This window comes from Vitis riparia, chromosome 14, assembly GCF_004353265.1.
Source record: "Vitis riparia cultivar Riparia Gloire de Montpellier isolate 1030 chromosome 14, EGFV_Vit.rip_1.0, whole genome shotgun sequence".
NCBI lineage: Eukaryota > Viridiplantae > Streptophyta > Magnoliopsida > Vitales > Vitaceae > Vitis > Vitis riparia.
Window position 1 is genome coordinate 9,211,055 of NC_048444.1, and position 6,976 is coordinate 9,218,030.

The 6,976-nt window shown below is 32.8% G+C and overlaps 1 long non-coding RNA gene across 1 annotated transcript; it reads right to left on the bottom strand.

Moving 5' to 3' along the window:
* Positions 1 to 5,432: 5,432 nt before the first annotated feature.
* LOC117931051 lies at positions 5,433 to 6,516 on the bottom strand. The gene is made up of 2 exons (XR_004653963.1): positions 6,392 to 6,516; positions 5,433 to 5,823 (listed from the first exon to the last, which is right to left on the bottom strand). It is a non-coding gene; the product is annotated as an uncharacterized LOC117931051 (long non-coding RNA).
* Positions 6,517 to 6,976: the final 460 nt, after the last annotated feature.

Genomic DNA, 6,976 nt, shown 5'->3' on the forward strand with positions numbered 1-6,976 from the left:
TTTCAACTCACGGCTCATTAGTCATGAGACACCCCTATTTCTCTGAACCAAGTACAATTAATGTGGGTGGACAGTGAGTGTATCACATCATATCCTGACGTAATGCAGTCTCCTTTGCACCTCTTTCCTAAATCTCTCCTTAGGTTGGAGAGAGAACTTGAAGACTTCCGGAAAAATTATAAATGATTTGCAAGTAGGGTTGGGTAAATCTCCGTCAATGAGAGTGCAATTCGTCACCTTCTGGAGAGCAGTGCCTCTTATTGTTCCAAAGTAGATGAGTAAGACTTAATCAAAAAGTAAAATATTTTATAATTAATTTAAATTGTGATTAATTAAGAGAAATTTTAAATATCATAATATCATGTGTCGAAGATCTTCAAAGATCATTTTTCAAACTTCTTCAAAGATCTTCAAACCTCCTTTAAAGGTTTTCAAAACTCTGTTAAAAGAGATTTATTTTCACCCATTGAGATAATAAATTCCTTCTCGAATTTAGATTTGAAGTGACCTCGTTTGAGCAAGGTTGCTACAATAAATCTTACTTTTGGATATGATTAGGTCGATAATACCATAAACCAACCTCCTAATATCCTTTTGAAAATACTCTTTTGACTATGACCTGTTGATGGCAAAATTCCCCTGCTACAGTAGTCGTCTCCAGTAACGGAATCTCAATCAACGCATAGTAGTAATTCCTCCTTCCTCCTGCAAAAAGAAGTCCGGACAGGTTGTCCAGACACACCCTTCGATGGTTTTGTTAGTCATGACTCAAGAGATCAAGCTATCAGACTTTTTCAGGGATAGTTAGCCTTACCATCCTCCTTGTGTGAAGGCCCTTTTATATAGTGTCAGAAAGTGTGGCACCGCTTTGCTAGCGGGTCCCATCGTCATGATTGCGGCTCATAGGACGGCAAAGCAATCATGACATTTCTGGTGCCAGGTGGCAGTTGTCAGGAAGGTATTCAGGCGGTGGATGTCGCCTCAATTTATGACTTTAAATATCTGGGATGTGTCGGAGACCTGAGAAGACTTGGGAATGTCTTGTCGAATGTATCTTGCATTAAAGATGAGTGACAGTTCAGGAGACTTGGTCGTCAGTGTTGTCAGAGTTATCTTTTTTATTGTGGGCAGAAATGGATCCGACGAATCGCGAGTGTTTGACGAGCCAAGCTGTCCGGGTAAGCGTCACCAGAGTATCCGGACATGTCTGTCCAGGGAAGTTGAATCGTCCTCCTCTCCTATCCGGCTGCAGGCGCCGGATGTGAAATATCCGGAGAAGGTGGAACTTCGGCCGGATCCGGATGTGAGATATCCGGATGAGGTGGAACGCCGACCGGATATAATGGCGGTTGTGAGACATCCGGGTGGAATGTCGGCGGAGAAGAATTCCGGATGTGATATATCCGGGTGGAATGAGCGATGTCACGTGTCGCAAGAGGGAGGGAGCCAAGCGGCACTTTTTAGGGAGGATCCCACATGACCCACATCTTAAGCCAAATGCTCTCAAAATTAAATCTTTCAACCCTGTATGAGTTTTGGACTGATAAGAAGCCTTACCTAGCTTACTTACAACCTTGAGGATCAATAAGACATATTCAAACTAATTCCCATCAACATGGGGTATTGGGCCTTGAACAAATAAGTGGGTGTTCATAGGATACTTTAATAAATGAAAGGGATATATAATGATCAATCAACAAATTGACGAGAGTAACTCAAATTTAGTCATGAGATGTCGATTGCTTGGAAAATACTTTCCTAAGTAGAGATACACAAAAAAAATGAATAAGAGGAAGGCATCACAAATCCTATTGAAGAAATTGAGAATACCTTACCACCCAATGGAAGTATACCTTTGAGTGGTTAATTTATGCCTAATTGGAAGATGTTAACATATATCTTCCACTGCTATATGCTATATGATATAGCATGAGAAGTGGCTCAAAGATTTGAATAGATATAATTTAAAGTATGTTTAGTTCTATGAATAATTGTATTGAATTAAACCTTGCAGTACTTTTTCCGAAATATACGATGTTCATAAAAATCTAACTCTCCCATTTTCTATTCAATAATCAAACCTCGTTTACTCAAAATTGTCATCCATCTCTTATTCTATGCCCTAGTCATACAAGCCATAATTTGGTGGTATCTAAAAATGATTTTGAGGTTGAAATTTGTACTTATAACCATACTATTCAAAATTAAATAAGACCATTAATTTTTTGTTCTTTCAGCATAGTAAAGAGCACCCTTTGAGATTCTCATAACTCCACCTCTAGCTTTTTTATCTCTTTGTATTTCAATACCAACATTTTTCTTTGAAACCCCGTTATCTTTTATATTGAACTCATTAATACTCAACATATACTTTAATTTCTCAACATATGGCTTACTATTGAGAGCAATCAATAGATTATTAATTTATAAAGTGAGTACAATTGAAGATTCATCGTTGTCTAAAATAGATACAATAGTCATATTCACATCACACAAATCAGTTAAATAGCATGAATATATCAAAATGTTTGTACCATTAGTAAAGAGTTTGCTTCAAAACATATAGGGGCCTTCCTAAGTTGTATTACTTGGTGGTTGAAGATATACGTCGACCTCCATTAATGACTGTTGTGCATAAGTTGAATACTCTAACCTATAAAGGAGTACAATTTAGTACATTGGGGAATGTACATGTGAAGATGTTTATAAGTTTGGAACTTTGAGTCAAGATGGGAGATTGTTGAAAAATGCCTCAAATTCTTATGTGTTATATGCTCTTTTCTTAATGAATGTTATATAAAATATTTTATATATTGGGAGTTCCTAGTAAAACTAGATATTAGATACAGAAATTTATTAAAAATATCTTCATAAATATTTAAGGAGATGAGAAGAGGTGGGAGACAGCTGATATAGTGAGGACTTGTAGTTTAGGATATTAATGAAAGGAATATGAAACATGAAATGTTTTGGAGCTTAATAGTTGTATTTGATTCTTCTTTCCTCTATGATACTTTGTATGGCATAACCGGAATGAGCATCTCTTTCAAGGATGTCCATATGTTTGATTAAATTATGTTAAAACTGTGTGTGCCTCTTTTTGTGATTTTACTTTATTTTTATGTTTTGCACTAGCTCATGATATTGAAGTTTTCATTAACATAATCGTTAACAAACTCAGGAGGTCCACTTATTTGAAGCAATCATTTGAGTAGTGATACATTGGATTTCATGATGTTGTAATTTTTAATAGGTTTATGATGGTTAAAGAAGATCATTGTTTGCATGCCAAATGGTTTAAGGATTGTTCTCTCATTATTTTGTGTCTTGATGTGATATCATTAGTTGGGATGATAAAGAGATGATTGTCGTCTTCAAGATGCAGCTACCTTCAAACTTTCGGGATGAAGGGCATCAGAGAAACAAATTATATAAGATGAAAAAAATTACATTGAAAGAGCTAGAAACATGATTCTATAATGATGTGAGGTGGAGGACTCACGAGAATGAGTTGTAGAAGATGAGACTGACAGCGACTTTAAGGAGGATGTTGGAAATATCTGATAAAAGAAAAATTAAAAAATAAAAAATAATTCCCAACCTTGGATCTGAAGGGTGCATGCATCCATCATCCTAGGAATACTAGATTTAAGGTAACAAAAGCATTGAATCATAAAAACTTAGATCTAGAACTCAAAATCCTTTTCCTTTTGATATAAATGTTCTTGGATCAAATATAGTTAGTGAAGTGGATGCCGAGGACTTTGTAACCTTCTATTTTTCATTCAATGTATTTGAAACTTTTTGTTTTACTATAATTTTTATAACAAAATTATTTTTTTTTATTAATTTTATTTTATATTTTATTAAATAATTTTTTTAATGGTGTGTTTTCTTCGGCTTTGATTCGAGATTTTTATTTTTATTTTTTACTTTTGAGATTTAGCTGATTTACAATTGAACTGTAAATAATTATATTAAATTATATGCTATTTAATTATTAATGGAGTTTATGATTAGTGTTAGCCACAACAGATAATATGATTTATGTAATACTTTAAATCATAGATAATGATAATTAATTATCAAACTTTAATTAACTACTTATATTATTCTTAAGTTTTACTTGATCCCGTTAAAACTCTTGTCAAGCCCCCTGTGCTTTAGTAATAGTACAGTGATGGATAATGCTTAGGTAGATCTTACTACTTTTGATTAATTTATACTTGGTTATTTGAAAATATATTAAAATTTATTAATAAAGCTCATTAGATTGTTATGAAAAAAAAAAACAATTAATCCTTTTGTTATTCAAAATTATGAAAAAATTTATAATCAAATCTTGCTTTTGAAAATATTCTATTGAATTTTTTTGTAAAATGTTTTAATTGTTTTAAGCTATTTTACTTTTTTATTTAAAAATAATAATTATATAAATATGAAGAATAATTACAAGTGAATTATTATAAATAAAAGTCATTTTTAAAAAATATTTTAAAATATAGTAAAGAGCTCGGCAACATTCCAAATTCTCAAATAATTTTTTGTTTTAAAAAACACGAAAATTGTTTTTAAAAACACTATCAAACAGTCATTAATTATTACTATTATGTTTGCATACATTTTAAGAAACCCTATGTGTTCAAATTCTATTTACTTTGGAGTTTCCAACATTAACCCTTAATCTAATAGGAAGTAGATAGTATTTTAATCTATTTCATGCATGGGTACACAGAGAGAAAGGTAATTTAACAACATAGTAAACTTTACATCAACAATTTCCAAGAAATCTTTACCTTTAATTTATATTTGAAATGTGCCTCTGCCCAGCTGTTCTCTGGCTGAAACTCTTTGAGAATATTTTTGAACCCCACCCCCAATGCATTGCGTCAGAGAAAAGATTTCCCCATTTTAAAAGACTATATATCATTGATTTTTACCATGTTCTTGGAAGCTCTGGGTCTTTAATTAAGAAGTTGAATGTAAGAACATTTAGATGTTGCAAAATAGGAGATATTATTGTGCGACTCACTTTTGATAAAACTGAATTGATAGTCACTAATATGCATGTTTACTAGGAGTTATGGCTTTTTTTTCTAGCGGTTCAAGGGAATCGGAGGTGAGGAAAAAAAAATTTGCACCAAAGGGGTCTAAGGTTAATTGTTTTCTTCTTTGGGAGATCTTTATTATTGTTGTATAGTGAGGTGTGTATGCATAAAAGCTTAATTCATATAAGAGCTTTGAGGGTGTAATTTTTAAGTAATAATGCATCACCTGAGTCTCCTTTCCTTTGTGAATGTAGATCAAATTGATTAAATTATTGTGTATGTTTTCTTTTATTACACTATTAATTGAATTCTTGTATGTGTTAGTTTATGCAAATTATATAATGTTATTTGATTTTTTTTTTTTGGTGGTTTAAGGTTTGACAAATTTCAATGCATAAAAATTCACATAGCATAACCCAAGTTTAGGGTTTTCTCTATCCCTTTTTTTCAAAATATTACAGAAAAATCCCTTTTTCCAAAATATTACAGAAAAACAACAATAAAAACAAAATAGTATACAGTCATTATTCTCGGACTCTTCTTACAACCAATGAGGTCATTTAATCCACGTAAAGTTGTTTTGTTATAAAGCCTCACCCTCAAATATTATTATGTTTGAAAAAGGTCCTCACCACCTTTTGGCCATGGTGAAGGTCCAAGGCCGAGGCTTTTAACTAAAGAAACCTCGCAGTCTCTGCAAAACACGAGGTGCCCATAATTTCTTGCTCAAGTGAGTATTCCATAATCTCGTAAAATGGTTGTTCATCTCCATTTTCTGCAAAAACATGATGTGTCAATATATATAGTGTGTTATTAGCATGTACAAAACCCTAACTAGATCTGTATGATACCATTTCCATACTGAACTCAGAAAATGTGGAAGGCTTTATACCTCATGATTAAGAATCAGTAAATAACGGAAAAAAGACAAAGAAAAAGAAAAAGAAAAAGAAAAGGACTAAATAGAACCAGAAAAAATGAAGAGGAGAAAAGTACTCAAACCAGCACTCATGTTACAAGAACACTCACTATATTTTCAGAATCCGAAAGAGGGAGATTGATCTGTAAATAGACCCAACAGGACAGGTGGCTGGGCTCAGACAAGCCTAATAAACTCATGAGATAATATTAAATTTGAACTCTGATCATCAGAAAAACTGTTGGGATCCCAATCCCATATGCCCACTGAGAGAGTGCCCCATGTCTAAGAATTAATCAAAGTATTTGATTTTTCGTATGTTAAAAGATCTCATGCACTGATCTCTACACCGTCATAAGATTAATCCTTTTAATTTCCTCATGCATGCCAATGGAGAATCTGCTGGAGAGAGATTAATAATTACCTGATTCTGTTTTTTCGATTCTCAGCACAGAAATAGTTCCCAGTGCTAAAATCATCGTCACTTTGCTCATCTTCCCCATTACTGCTTACCTACACAAACACAGAAAGATAAAACCATGTATATGGTAGTTTTCAATTAAGTTTGTTTTAATCATGCAGTGAGAGCTTATATATATAGGCATTTTGGGAGAGAAATACTGATCCCGACTTCCTGTTTCAACCACACGCTGAAAGGTTGAGTGGCATCCCCATCCCCACCACGTGGAGGTGGGCAGTCCACACAAAAACTGAGAAGAAAAATTAAGGGAGAAGAAAAAAAATAAAAAATAAAAAAGGAGTATGGATTATTTGGTCTAATGTGCATATAATCCAACTGTAATTCTCTCTTAAAAATTGGTGTGTTCATTATTTTTATAATGACAAGACTAGATCACGTGGTTTATCTAATTTTTTAAAATTGTCATATCCCTATTTAATTCTATAAAAAAGAAAAAAAAAAGCTTATTTTATTTGGCCGTTATGATTTTGTGCTCAAAACATATTATTATTTGTACAATTTTTTCTAACGGAAACAAATAATCATTCA